Raw genomic sequence first — 13,842 nt, forward strand, 5'->3', positions numbered from 1 at the left:
ATTAGGTGGGCGGAGCATATTGGCAATGGTGCCTCCACGTGACTTGCAATTTACATGAAGAAGACAGAGAGGCAGCTGGGAGTAGGCAGTACCCATGAACCCCTGAACACTGTCTTGCGACTTGCACACAATTCTCAAATAAGGCGGGGGAAAGGAGGTGATTTCACCATCAAGGGCCATTCCGGGAAATCAGCCACCCCGCGTCTCCCAGGTGAGTGTTTCAGGCCTATGAGCCACTACTATAAATCTCGCCTGATCGAGCAAGTGTGCTTAAATCCAAGAGGCATGCTTCTCTGGCTCAAGAGCTAGCAGGCCCTTCAGTGCTTCTGGTCTGGAAGTCTAAGGTGCAAGGGTCCAGGACTTGCAGAGGGTTACAACTACCAGAAAGGGTCTGCTTTTCACATCAGTGCCTTAGTTCAGCTCACTGGCACAGGGCATCTTGACTACCTCTTTCCTTGCTAGAGACAAACAAAAAATCCTTGACAGAAAACATCAATTGCTATGGCACGCTTAGAGAGAGAGCCTCTGAATGGCCCTGCTTTTCTGAAAGACGCTTCAGAAGATGTTTCAAATGCCTCTGCAGCAGCAGTCTAGTTGGTATAAGGGTAAGATTCTCGCTTCGGGTGTGAGAGGGCCTTGGTTCAAATCCCAGACAAACCCTTACCTTTATAGGTTCAGTCTGTGTTTTAAACAGGAGTATTTCTGCTTTTCACTCTTGTAAGATGTCATGTTGCAATGCAATACATGCTTTATACCTGCGTTGAGACGGTTCAGCATCATGAAGGTATGCGAGATTTCTTTGCAACTGCTTTTCTGTGCTGGAGTAGCAGTGCTCATAGGAACATTAAATGCACAGTGCTTCTCCATGGTAATTTCGGGTCCAGTTCTGAAATCACCTCTTGGAATGAAAGTGATGCCAGTTCCTTTCTTCCAAGGCAAGAGATCGTGTTCCGGAAGGCTCAGCTTTGAGCCTCATGAACATTGGCCCTCAGTCCTTGCATCCCAGTCCAATGCAGAGCCACATAAAGCAAGCAGGTGTGTCTGTTTCCATAGTGTGGTGGTTCCAGTACAATGCATAGCCACATGAAGCAAGCCAGCAAGTGTGTCTGTTTGTGTAGTGTAGTGGTTATCATGCGCACCTCACATGCAAAAGGTCCCTGGTTCGAAGCCAAGCAAATACAGCAAGTCGCTGGGCTTTTTCACAGTATTTGCATTTCCTGACTCAGCTGACAGACAAGTTGAGATAAAAGAAACTGTGTCTATCCCTCACCATCGTGAGGTACTACGCTCCTGGGGCATCTGTCACAGCTCACCAAGAGGAGTTGCGCCAGCTTACGTCAGTCAGTTGCTCACTGTTTGACCTTTGCATTGAAGCCTGAGCCTACCGCATTCAAGCCAGCCAAGGAAGGAAGGTATGAGAGCGAAAATAGCTTTCCTGCCCTCTCCAAGAACACACACCTTGAGCAAATAAGGTGCCAGACTTACAAGGCCCAATTGCCAACGGAGCATCACTTTTAGTGACGCCCCGGTGGCACTATGCACTGCGCGGTATTTACAAGATGGCGTTCAGCCACTTTTTGTGGCTTAACACCACCTTGTAAATACGGCACCTTAGCATTCAGCGCTTTCCCTGGAAGGGGCATGCAATGGGTGTTGCTGTGAGTGTGCCACAGCAACACCATAGCATTTTAATGCTGCTCCAGATTTAGGAGTTGTCGTAAATCTGCGTCAGCGCCAAAATCCAACGCCATCACAGGGGTATCGTTAGAGTGGCGCACTGAGGAGAAATGTTTTCATTTCTCCTTGTTTTTTCTCTTTCTATGTGTGCTGCATTCTGCAGCACACATAGAAGTAAGAGCAAATCACCATTGAAGATTTTTCTTTTGGCCAGGAAGGTGTCCCTTCCTGCACAAAAACAATTTCCCCCTCAACGCAGTCATCCTTGTACCATGGTGCAAGAACGGCTGCGTTGGCGATCAGCAGCTAATTATAGAGCTGTCGCAGGGGGAAGCACAGGGGTGCGCTGTATTCTACTAAATACGGCGCTTCCCTGCATTTTGAAAATGACGGAGCGTGGGGCTTGCAAATTTGGCACAGCGTCGCGCTCAGTCATTTTCTTGTAAATCTGGGACAAAATGTCTAAAGGATAGAGGCTTTTTATGTCATGTTCGATGACGACCATGCAAATGACTCTAGTCATACTGCAGAAGAGAGCACCATGTGGCGTTTCTTGCTTTGGGATGTAGTCTCCCACTCTCTGCCACCAACCCTCGGAGCAGGGTGGGAGCCGTAGAGCTTCTGTCCCCAGGCTTGTTGGTCTAGGGGTGTGATTCTTGCTTCGGGTGCGAGAGGTCCCGGGTTCAAATCCCGGACGAGCCCATTTTAGCAGAAAACAATCAAATCCTGCTCAAAATACACAACCCCTCAACATTTCTCATTCCACTCGAAGCATTGTTGCGCAAAACATATTTTTTGCCTAAGGCGAAAAATTGATTACAATGCCTTGGCTTCCTTCCTGCTTGCTCTCAGTGCGCCCTGTGTGATGATTTCACAGGCTTGCGTTCCTGGCATTTAGGCATCAGATATTTGTCTGTCTCTGCCCGCAGCTGTGACTTTTCAGGACGTCTGAGTGTATGCATGCTGGCTGACACCGCTGCAATTTTCACACTTACCCCTCGCATTCTGAGCAACTGCTGATCAAGTATAGAGGAAATCGGGCAAACATATGAGGGGAACTGTGCTCCTTCAGTCAAGCCAACAAGCTTGTTTCTGTAGTGTAGTGGTTATCACTTTTGCCTCACACGCAAAAGGTCCCCGGTTCGACACTGGGCAGCAGTAGCTTTTGTGTTTGCTCACTAAAACCTCAGTCTCTCTCAATTCACACTTAGACAGAAATGACCTTTAAAAACTTGTGACCTGTGTAAAATGTGCTTTACTATTGCAGGACGATAAAAAGTTATCTGCATCCCTCGGTGGTCGTGCATGTGCCTTGTTTCTTGTTCTGTTTTTTTTTTTGTTCTTGGCCATGTTATATTGTGGGGCCTTTAAAGCTGTGACTTTGATAGGAACATTGCAAGCGGCAGCATCAACAAGTGCAGACTGAAGAGTCAGACCTGCACAATGTTTTGGCTGTCAGGATGGCCGAGTGGTCTAAGGTGCCAGACTCAAGAGAGCTTGATCTTCAGTGAAGCTGAGCCTTCTGGTATCTTCATGGAGGCGTGGGTTCAAATCCCACTCCTAACAGGTGTGTTTTCTTCCCTTAAATCTTGCTCTGCTTGCACAGCCAGCTCCTCACACCACTATCTTTGGAAGCTGCTGTGGCATGTGAGGAGAAATCCACCAACCCATCAGCTGGGCCCTCAATCAAAATTCTGTGTATTACTGGAAGGGGCATCTCAGGCACACCTTCTGTTAGAGCTGCACTTTATGACAGTAACTACCATGCTGGTTTCTACTTAAGCAGTTGATTCTATCGTTTGAAGTGAGTCTCTCCTGCCACCTTTTGGGCAAAGAAGACACTGCCCCTGCAACAACACAGCCAGACAAGCTCAAACTGGGTTTCTTGATTAGGTGGGCGGAGCATATTGGCAATGGTGCCTCCACGTGACTTGCAATTTACATGAAGAAGACAGAGAGGCAGCTGGGAGTAGGCAGTACCCATGAACCCCTGAACACTGTCTTGCGACTTGCACACAATTCTCAAATAAGGCGGGGGAAAGGAGGTGATTTCACCATCAAGGGCCATTCCGGGAAATCAGCCACCCCGCGTCTCCCAGGTGAGTGTTTCAGGCCTATGAGCCACTACTATAAATCTCGCCTGATCGAGCAAGTGTGCTTAAATCCAAGAGGCATGCTTCTCTGGCTCAAGAGCTAGCAGGCCCTTCAGTGCTTCTGGTCTGGAAGTCTAAGGTGCAAGGGTCCAGGACTTGCAGAGGGTTACAACTACCAGAAAGGGTCTGCTTTTCACATCAGTGCCCTAGTTCAGCTCACTGGCACAGGGCATCTTGACTACCTCTTTCCTTGCTAGAGACAAACAAAAAATCCTTGACAGAAAACATCAATTGCTATGGCACGCTTAGAGAGAGAGCCTCTGAATGGCCCTGCTTTTCTGAAAGACGCTTCAGAAGATGTTTCAAATGCCTCTGCAGCAGCAGTCTAGTTGGTATAAGGGTAAGATTCTCGCTTCGGGTGTGAGAGGGCCTTGGTTCAAATCCCAGACAAACCCTTACCTTTATAGGTTCAGTCTGTGTTTTAAACAGGAGTATTTCTGCTTTTCACTCTTGTAAGATGTCATGTTGCAATGCAATACATGCTTTATACCTGCGTTGAGACGGTTCAGCATCATGAAGGTATGCGAGATTTCTTTGCAACTGCTTTTCTGTGCTGGAGTAGCAGTGCTCATAGGAACATTAAATGCACAGTGCTTCTCCATGGTAATTTCGGGTCCAGTTCTGAAATCACCTCTTGGAATGAAAGTGATGCCAGTTCCTTTCTTCCAAGGCAAGAGATCGTGTTCCGGAAGGCTCAGCTTTGAGCCTCATGAACATTGGCCCTCAGTCCTTGCATCCCAGTCCAATGCAGAGCCACATAAAGCAAGCAGGTGTGTCTGTTTCCATAGTGTGGTGGTTCCAGTACAATGCATAGCCACATGAAGCAAGCCAGCAAGTGTGTCTGTTTGTGTAGTGTAGTGGTTATCATGCGCACCTCACATGCAAAAGGTCCCTGGTTCGAAGCCAAGCAAATACAGCAAGTCGCTGGGCTTTTTCACAGTATTTGCATTTCCTGACTCAGCTGACAGGCAAGTTGAGATAAAAGAAACTGTGTCTATCCCTCACCATCGTGAGGTACTACGCTCCTGGGGCATCTGTCACAGCTCACCAAGAGGAGTTGCGCCAGCTTACGTCAGTCAGTTGCTCACTGTTTGACCTTTGCATTGAAGCCTGAGCCTACCGCATTCAAGCCAGCCAAGGAAGGAAGGTCTGAGAGCGAAAATAGCTTTCCTGCCCTCTCCAAGAACACACACCTTGAGCAAATAAGGTGCCAGACTTACAAGGCCCAATTGCCAACGGAGCATCACTTTTAGTGACGCCCCGGTGGCACTATGCACTGCGCGGTATTTACAAGATGGCGTTCAGCCACTTTTTGTGGCTTAACACCACCTTGTAAATACAGCACCTTAGCATTCAGCGCTTTCCCTGGAAGGGGCATGCAATGGGTGTTGCTGTGAGTGTGCCACAGCAACACCATAGCATTTTAATGCTGCTCCAGATTTAGGAGTTGTCGTAAATCTGCGTCAGCGCCAAAATCCAACGCCATCACAGGGGTATCGTTAGAGTGGCGCACTGAGGAGAAATGTTTTCATTTCTCCTTGTTTTTTCTCTTTCTATGTGTGCTGCATTCTGCAGCACACATAGAAGTAAGAGCAAATCACCATTGAAGATTTTTCTTTTGGCCAGGAAGGTGTCCCTTCCTGCACAAAAACAATTTCCCCCTCAACGCAGTCATCCTTGTACCATGGTGCAAGAACGGCTGCGTTGGCGATCAGCAGCTAATTATAGAGCTGGCGCAGGGGGAAGCACAGGGGTGCGCTGTATTCTACTAAATACGGCGCTTCCCTGCATTTTGAAAATGACGGAGCGTGGGGCTTGCAAATTTGGCACAGCGTCGCGCTCAGTCATTTTCTTGTAAATCTGGGACAAAATGTCTAAAGGATAGAGGCTTTTTATGTCATGTTCGATGACGACCATGCAAATGACTCTAGTCATACTGCAGAAGAGAGCACCATGTGGCGTTTCTTGCTTTGGGATGTAGTCTCCCACTCTCTGCCACCAACCCTCGGAGCAGGGTGGGAGCCGTAGAGCTTCTGTCCCCAGGCTCGTTGGTCTAGGGGTGTGATTCTTGCTTCGGGTGCGAGAGGTCCCGGGTTCAAATCCCGGACGAGCCCATTTTAGCAGAAAACAATCAAATCCTGCTCAAAATACACAACCCCTCAACATTTCTCATTCCACTCGAAGCATTGTTGCGCAAAACATATTTTTTGCCTAAGGCGAAAAATTGATTACAATGCCTTGGCTTCCTTCCTGCTTGCTCTCAGTGCGCCCTGTGTGATGATTTCACAGGCTTGCGTTCCTGGCATTTAGGCATCAGATATTTGTCTGTCTCTGCCCGCAGCTGTGACTTTTCAGGACGTCTGAGTGTATGCATGCTGGCTGACACCGCTGCAATTTTCACACTTACCCCTCGCATTCTGAGCAACTGCTGATCAAGTATAGAGGAAATCGGGCAAACATATGAGGGGAACTGTGCTCCTTCAGTCAAGCCAACAAGCTTGTTTCTGTAGTGTAGTGGTTATCACTTTTGCCTCACACGCAAAAGGTCCCCGGTTCGACACTGGGCAGCAGTAGCTTTTGTGTTTGCTCACTAAAACCTCAGTCTCTCTCAATTCACACTTAGACAGAAATGACCTTTAAAAACTTGTGACCTGTGTAAAATGTGCTTTACTATTGCAGGACGATAAAAAGTTATCTGCATCCCTCGGTGGTCGTGCATGTGCCTTGTTTCTTGTTCTGTTTTTTTTTTTGTTCTTGGCCATGTTATATTGTGGGGCCTTTAAAGCTGTGACTTTGATAGGAACATTGCAAGCGGCAGCATCAACAAGTGCAGACTGAAGAGTCAGACCTGCACAATGTTTTGGCTGTCAGGATGGCCGAGTGGTCTAAGGTGCCAGACTCAAGAGAGCTTGATCTTCAGTGAAGCTGAGCCTTCTGGTATCTTCATGGAGGCGTGGGTTCAAATCCCACTCTTAACAGGTGTGTTTTCTTCCCTTAAATCTTGCTCTGCTTGCACAGCCAGCTCCTCACACCACTATCTTTGGAAGCTGCTGTGGCATGTGAGGAGAAATCCACCAACCCATCGGCTGGGCCCTCAATCAAAATTCTGTGTATTACTGGAAGGGGCATCTCAGGCACACCTTCTGTTAGAGCTGCACTTTATGACAGTAACTACCATGCTGGTTTCTACTTAAGCAGTTGATTCTATCGTTTGAAGTGAGTCTCTCCTGCCACCTTTTGGGCAAAGAAGACACTGCCCCTGCAACAACACAGGCAGACAAGCTCAAACTGGGTTTCTTGGTTAGGTGGGCGGAGCATATTGGCAATGGTGCCTCCTCGTGACTTGCAATTTACATGAAGAAGACAGAGAGGCAGCTGGGAGTAGGCAGTACCCATGAACCCCTGAACACTGTCTTGCGACTTGCACACAATTCTGAAATGAGGCGGGGGAAAGGAGGTGATTTCCCCATCAAGGGCCATTCCGGGAAATCAGCCACCCCGCGTCTCCCAGGTGAGTGTTTCAGGCCTATGAGCCACTACTATAAATCTCGCCTGATCGAACCTCATCGAGCGCTGAGCGAGCAAGTGTGCTTGAATCCAAGAGGCATGCTTCTCTGGCTCAAGAGCTAGCAGGCCCTTCAGTGCTTCTGGTCTGGAAGTCTAAGGTGCAAGGGTCCAGGACTTGCAGAGGGTTACAACTATCAGAAAGGGTCTGCTTTTCACATCAGTGCCCTAGTTCAGCTCACTGGCACAGGGCATCTTGACTACCTCTTTCCTTGCTAGAGACAAACAAAAAATCCTTGACAGAAAACATCAATTGCTATGGCACGCTTAGAGAGAGAGCCTCCGAATGGCCCTGCTTTTCTGAAAGACGCTTCAGAAGATGTTTCAAATGCCTCTGCAGCAGCTGTCTAGTTGGTATAGGGGTATGATTCTCGCTTCGGGTGTGAGAGGACCTTGGTTCAAATCTCAGGCAAACCCTTACCTTTATAGGTTCAGTCTGTGTTTTAAACAGGAGTATTTCTGCTTTTCACTCTTGTAAGATGTCATGTTGCAAGTGTGCTTGAATCCAAGAGGCATGCTTCTCTGGCTCAAGAGCTAGCAGGCCATTCAGTGCTTCTGGTCTGAAAGTCTAAGGTGCAAGGGTCCAGGACTTGCAGAGGGTTACAACTACCAGAAAGGGTCTGCTTTTCACATCAGTGCCCTAGTTCAGCTCACTGGCACAGGGCATCTTGACTACCTCTTTCCTTGCTAGAGACAAACAAAAAATCCTTGACAGAAAACATCAATTGCTCTGGCACGCTTAGAGAGAGAGCCTCCAAATGGCCCTGCTTTCCTGAAAGACGCTTCAGAAGATGTTTCAAATGCCTCTGCAGCAGCAGTCTAGTTGGTATAGGGGTATGATTCTCGCTTCAGGTGTGAGAGGACCTTGGTTCAAATCCCAGACAAACCCTTACCTTTATAGGTTCAGTCTGTGTTTTAAACAGGAGTATTTCTGCTTTTCACTCTTGTAAGATGTCATGTTGCAATGCAATACATGCTTTATACTTGCGTTGAGACGGTTCAGCATCATGAAGGTATGCGAGATTTCTTTGCAACTGCTTTTCTGTGCTGGAGCAGCAGTGCTCATAGGAACATTAAATGCACAGTGCTTCTCCATGGTAATTTCGGGTCCAGTTCTGAAATCACCTCTTGGAATGAAAGTGATGCCAGTTCCTTTCTTCCAAGGCAAAAGATCGTGTTCCGGAAGGCTCAGCTTTGAGCGTCATGAACATTAGCCCTCAGTCCTTGCATCCCAGTCCAATGCAGAGCCACATAAAGCAAGCAGGTGTGTCTGTTTCCATAGTGTGGTGGTTCCAGTACAATGCATAGCCACATGAAGCAAGCCGGCAAGTGTGTCTGTTTGTGTAGTGTAGTGGTTATCATGCGCACCTCACATGCAAAAGGTCCCTGGTTCGAAGCCAAGCAAATACAGAAAGTCGCTGGGCTTTTTCCCAGTATTTGCATTTCCTGACTCAGCTGACAGGCAAGCTGAGATAAAAGAGACTGTGTCTATCCCTCACCATCGTGAGGTACTACGCTCCTGGGGCATCTGTCACAGCTCACCAAGAGGAGCTGCGCCAGCTTACGTCAGTCAGTTGCTCACTGTTTGACCTTTGCATTGAAGCCTGAGCCTACCGCATTCAAGCCAGCCAAGGAAGGAAGGTATGAGAGCGAAAATAGCTTTCCTGCCTTCACCAAGAACACACACCTTGAGCAAATAAGGTGCCAGACTTACAAGGCCCAATTGCCAACGGAGCATCATTTTTAGTGACGCCCCGGTGGCACTATGCACTGCGCGGTATTTACAAGATGGCGTTCAGCCACTTTTTGTGGCTTAACACCACCTTGTAAATACGGCACCTTAGCATTCAGCGCTTTCCCTGGAAGGGGCGTGCAATGGGTGTTGCTGTGAGTGTGCCACAGCAACACCATAGCATTTTAATGCTGCTCCAGATTTAGGAGTTGTCGTAAATCTGCGTCAGCGCCAAAATCCACCGCCATCCCAGGGGTATCGATAGAGTGGCGCACTGAGGAGAAATGTTTTCATTTCTCCTCGTTTTTTCTCTTTCTATGTGTGCTGCATTCTGCAGCACACATAGAAGTAAGAGCAAATCACCATTGAAGATTTTTCTTTTGGCCAGGAAGGTGTCCCTTCCTGCACAAAAACAATTTCCCCCTCAACGCAGTCATCCTTGTACCATGGTGCAAGAACGGCTGCGTTGGCGCTCAGCAGCTAATTTAGAGCTGGCGCAGGGGGAAGCACAGGGGTGCGCTGTATTCTACTAAATACGGCGCTTCCCTGCATTTTGAAAATGACGGAGCGTGGGGCTTGCAAATTTGGCACAGCGTTGCGCTCAGTCATTTTCTTGTAAATCTGGGACAAAATGTCTAAAGGATAGAGGCTTTTTATGTCATGTTCGATGACGACCATGCAAATGACTCTAGTCATACTGAAGAAGAGAGCACCATGTGGCGTTTCTTGCTTTGGGATGTAGTCTCCCACTCTCTGCCACCAACCCTCGGAGCAGGGTGGGAGCCATAGCGCTTGTGTGCCCAGGCTCGTTGGTCTAGGGGTATGATTCTCGCTTCGGGTGCGAGCGGTCCCGGGTTCAAATCCCCGACGAGCCCATTTTAGCGGAAAACAATCAAATCCTGCTCAAAATACACAACCCCTCAACATTTCTCATTCCACTCGAAGCATTGTTGCGCAAAACATATTTTTTGCCTCAGGCGAAAAATGGATTACAATGCCTTGGCTTCCTTCCTGCTTGCTCTCAGTGCGCCCTGTGTGATGATTTCACAGGCTTGCGTTCCTGGCATTTAGGCATCAGATATTTGTCTGTCTCTGCCCGCAGCTGTGACTTTTCAGGACGTCTGAGTGTATGCATGCTGGCTGACACCGCTGCAATTTTCACACTTACCCCTCGCATTCTGAGCAACCGCTGATCAAGTATAGAGGAAATCGGGCAAACATATGAGGGGAACTGTGCTCCTTCAGTCAAGCCAGCAAGCTTGTTTCTGTAGTGTAGTGGTTATCACATTTGCCTCACACGCAAAAGGTCCCCGGTTCGACACTGGGCAGCAGTAGCTTTTGTGTTTGCTCACTAAAACCTCAGTCTCTCTCAATGCACACTTAGACAGAAATGACCTTTAAAAACTTGTGACCTGTGTAAAATGTGCTTTACTATTGCAGGACGATAAAAAGTTATCTGCATCCCTCGGTGGTCGTGCATGTGCCTTGTTTCTTGTTCTGTTTTTTTTTTTTTCTTGCCCATGTTATATTGTGGGGCCTTTAAAGCTGTGACTTTGATAGGAACATTGCAAGCGGCAGCATCAACAAGTGCAGACTGAAGAGTCAGACCTGCATAATGTTTTGGCTGTCAGGATGGCCGAGTGGTCTAAGGTGCCAGACTCAAGAGAGCTTGATCTTCAGTGAACCTGAGCCTTCTGGTCTCTTCATGGAGGCGTGGGTTCAAATCCCACTCCTAACAGGTGTGTTTTCTTCCCTTAAATCTTGCTCTGCTTGCAGAGCCAGCTCCTCACACCACTATCTTTGGAAGCTGCTGTGGCATGTGAGGAGAAATCCACCAACCCATCGGCTGGGCCCTCAATCAAAATTCTGTGTATTACTGGAAGGGGCATCACAGGCACACCTTCTGTTAGAGCTGCACTTTATGACAGTAACTACCATGCTGGTTTCTACTTAAGCAGTTGATTCTATCGTTTGAAGTGAGTCTCTCCTGCCACCTTTTGGGCAAAGAAGACACTGCCCCTGCAACAACACAGGCAGACAAGCTCAAACTGGGTTTCTTGGTTAGGTGGGCGGAGCATATTGGCAATGGTGCCTCCTCGTGACTTGCAATTTACATGAAGAAGACAGAGAGGCAGCTGGGAGTAGGCAGTACGCATGAACCCCTGAACACTGTCTTGCGACTTGCACACAATTCTGAAATGAGGCGGGGGAAAGGAGGTGATTTCCCCATCAAGGGCCATTCCGGGAAATCAGCCACCCCGCGTCTCCCAGGTGAGTGTTTCAGGCCTATGAGCCACTACTATAAATCTCGCCTGAGCGAGCAAGTGTGCTTGAATCCAAGAGGCATGCTTCTTTGGCTCAAGAGCTAGCAGGCCCTTCAGTGCTTCTGGTCTGGAAGTCTAAGTTGCAAGGGTCCAGGACTTGCAGAGGGTTACAACTACCAAAAAGGGTCTGCTTTTCACATCAGTGCCCTAGTTCAGCTCACTGGCACAGGGCATCTTGACTACCTCTTTCCTTTGCTAGAGACAAACAAAAAATCCTTGACAGAAAACATCAATTGCTATGGCACGCTTAGAGAGAGAGCCTCCGAATGGCCCTGCTTTTCTGAAAGACGCTTCAGAAGATGTTTCAAATGCCTCTGCAGCAGCAGTCTAGTTGGTATAGGGGTATGATTCTCGCTTCGGGTGTGAGAGGACCTTGGTTCAAATCCTAGACAAACCCTTACCTTCATATGTTCAGTCTGTGTTTTAAACAGGAGTATTTCTGCTTTTCACTCTTGTAAGTTGTCATGTTGCAATGCAATACATGCTTTATACCTGCGTTGAGACGGTTCAGCATCATGAAGGTATGCGAGATTTCTTTGCAACTGCTTTTCTGTGCTGGAGCAGCAGTGCTCATAGGAACATTAAATGCACAGTGCTTCTCCATGGTAATTTCGGGTCCAGTTCTGAAATCACCTCTTGGAATGAAAGTGATGCCAGTTCCTTTCTTCCAAGGCAAGAGATCGTGTTCCGGAAGGCTCAGCTTTGAGCGTCATGAACATTGGCCCTCAGTCCTTGCATCCCAGTCCAATGCAGAGCCACATAAAGCAAGCAGGTGTGTCTGCTTCCATAGTGTGGTGGTTCCAGTACAATGCATAGCCACATGAAGCAAGCTGGCAAGTGTGTCTGTTTGTGTAGTGTAGTGGTTATCATGCGCACCTCACATGCGAAAGGTCCCTGGTTCGAAGCCAAGCAAAAACAGCAAGTCACTGGGCTTTTTCCCAGTATTTGCATTTCCTGACTCAGCTGACAGGCAAGCTGAGATAAAAGAGACTGTGTCTATCCCTCACCATCGTGAGGTACTCCGCTCCTGGGGCATCTGTCACAGCTCACCAAGAGGAGTTGCGCCAGCTTACGTCAGTCATTTGCTCACTGTTTGACCTTTGCATTGAAGCCTGAGCCTACCGCATTCAAGCCAGCCAAGGAAGGAAGGTATGAGAGCGAAAAAAGCTTTCCTGCCCTCACCAAGAACATACACCTTGAGCAAATAAGGTGCCAGACTTACAAGGCCCAATCGCCAACGGAGCATCACTTTTAGTGACGCCCCGGTGGCACTATGCACTGCGCGGTATTTACAAGATGGCGTTCAGCCACTTTTTGTGGCTTAACACCACCTTGTAAATACGGCACGTTAGCACGCAGCGCTTTCCCTGGAAGGGGCGTGCAATGGGTGTTGCTGTGAGTGTGCCAGAGCAACACCATAGCATTTTGATGCTGCTCCAGATTTAGGAGTTGTCGTAAATCTGCGTCAGCGCCAAAATCCAACGCCATCCCAGGGGTATCGTTAGAGTGGCGCACTGAGGAGAAATGTTTTCATTTCTCCTCGTTTTTTCTCTTTCTATGTGTGCTGCATTCTGCAGCACACATAGAAGTAAGAGCAAATCACCATTGAAGATTTTTCTTTTGGCCAGGAAGGTGTCCCTTCCTGCACAAAAACAATTTCCCCCTCAACGCAGTCATCCTTGTACCATGGTGCAAGAACGGCTGCGTTGGCGCTCAGCAGCTAATTTAGAGCTGGCGCAGGGGGAAGCACAGGGGTGCGCTGTATTCTACTAAATACGGCGCTTCCCTGCATTTTGAAAATGACGGAGCGTGGGGCTTGCAAATTTGGCACAGCGTCGCGCTCAGTCATTTTCTTGTAAATCTGGGACAAAATGTCTAAAGGATAGAGGCTTTTTATGTCATGATCGATGACGACCATGCAAATGACTCTAGTCATACTGCAGAAGAGAGCACCATGTGGCGTTTCTTGCTTTGGGATGTAGTCTGCCACTCTCTGCCACCAACCCTCGGAGCAGGGTGGGAGCCGTAGCGCTTCTGTGCCCAGGCTCGTTGGTCTAGGGGTATGATTCTCGCTTCGGGTGCGAGAGGTCCCGGGTTCAAATCCCGGACGAGCCCATTTTAGCAGAAAACAATCAAATCCTGCTCAAAATACACAACCCCTCAACATTTCTCATTCCACTCGAAGCATTGTTGCGCAAAACATATTTTTTGCCTCAGGCGAAAAATGGATTACAATGCCATGGCTTCCTTCCTGCTTGCTCTCAGTGCGCCCTGTCTGATGATTTCACAGGCTTGCGTTCCTGGCATTTAGGCATCAGATATTTGTCAGTCTCTGCCCGCAGCTGTGACTTTTCAGGACGTCTGAGTGTATGCATGCTGGCTGACACCGCTG

The 13,842-nt window shown here is 48.3% G+C and overlaps 3 non-coding genes across 3 annotated transcripts; all 3 read left to right on the top strand.

Moving 5' to 3' along the window:
* The first annotated feature begins 5,872 nt into the window (after positions 1-5,872).
* Positions 5,873-5,944, top strand: TRNAP-CGG (transfer RNA proline (anticodon CGG)). The gene has a single exon. It is a non-coding gene; the product is annotated as a tRNA-Pro (tRNA).
* A 3,985-nt stretch (positions 5,945-9,929) lies between these two features.
* Positions 9,930-10,001, top strand: TRNAP-CGG (transfer RNA proline (anticodon CGG)). The gene has a single exon. It is a non-coding gene; the product is annotated as a tRNA-Pro (tRNA).
* Positions 10,002-13,493: 3,492 nt separating this feature from the next.
* TRNAP-CGG (transfer RNA proline (anticodon CGG)) lies at positions 13,494-13,565 on the top strand. Its single transcript has one exon. It is a non-coding gene; the product is annotated as a tRNA-Pro (tRNA).
* Positions 13,566-13,842: the final 277 nt, after the last annotated feature.

This window comes from Pleurodeles waltl, unplaced genomic scaffold (genome assembly GCF_031143425.1).
Source record: "Pleurodeles waltl isolate 20211129_DDA unplaced genomic scaffold, aPleWal1.hap1.20221129 scaffold_91, whole genome shotgun sequence".
Classification (NCBI taxonomy): domain Eukaryota; kingdom Metazoa; phylum Chordata; class Amphibia; order Caudata; family Salamandridae; genus Pleurodeles; species Pleurodeles waltl.